The following is a 1,111-nucleotide window of genomic DNA, read 5'->3' as shown; positions in this document are numbered from 1 at the left end:
ATATATATATATATATATATATATACGATGCGCTTCTTGTAGTTTCCGTCCACCAAATCCTCTCATAAGGTTATTGTACAAACCCGAGCCTATAGTAGAAGACACTTGCCTACGGTGTCACGCAGTGGAACTGAAACCGGAGCCATGTGGCTGAGAAGCAAACTTCTTACTATACATCCCCGTCTTTGCAACAGCAAAAAAAAAAGAAAGATGAGGAAAAAGAAACGAAAGAGAAAAACACATGTGAACATCTTTAGTAAACTAGTTTTTACAATTCTTTTTTTGTTTTTAGTTAAGAAGATTGTTTCACATCTGTGCGCTTCCTGTAACCCAGATTGGGCAAGTGTCTTTTGCATATCAAGTTTAATTTGACAGCCTGTTAATTAGCCAGCGTCTTAAATATTTTTTTCTATTTGTCTTCTCATTTCATGGTGTTAGTTAAACAAACTCACGTTCTGTCGAGTGTTGAAGAATTTTCGAAACTATATAGTCATTTATATATTACTTCAGAACTGAAAACCAAGAATAGGTTTTTAATATACACAAATATACTTCATTTTATAATTTTGTTTTTGTTTCCTTTCGTACTGTATATGTGCTGTACCGAAATTTATGATGCATATATACATTTACATAACTACATTTATATACACACGGGATGGGTGCTGAAAAGTTCCTGGCTTTAAGGGTATCGTGAAAGGCCTAGCTGGAGGTCCAAACTCCCGAGGTCTTTTACAGGGCTTTAAAAAAACGCGGGACCACTACTATAAGTGTGTCAATCTGATATGAGAATATGCTAAATAAAATCAGCACCCCCTCGTACATATATAAGGAACTAGGATCCTTCCTGGGGCATAGAATCATAAGACCGGTTTCCCTGATTCTATGGTGTATATATTGACTCCCTGGACAGGACGCTAATCCATCGCAGAATTGCCAGCTGAGTGGACTAGAGCAACGTGAAATTAAGTGTTTTGTTCAAGGGCACAACGTGTCGCCATGAAACCACGATTTTACGATCACGAGTGCAATACCTCTAACCCTACGTCATGGGTCTCCACACACACACACAGATGAATGTGTGTGTCTATATATATATATATATATATAT

Source organism: Octopus bimaculoides, chromosome 4 (assembly GCF_001194135.2).
Source record: "Octopus bimaculoides isolate UCB-OBI-ISO-001 chromosome 4, ASM119413v2, whole genome shotgun sequence".
Taxonomy (NCBI): domain Eukaryota; kingdom Metazoa; phylum Mollusca; class Cephalopoda; order Octopoda; family Octopodidae; genus Octopus; species Octopus bimaculoides.
The sequence above is the reverse complement of the archived record's forward strand: the minus strand, read 5'-3'. Positions refer to the sequence as shown.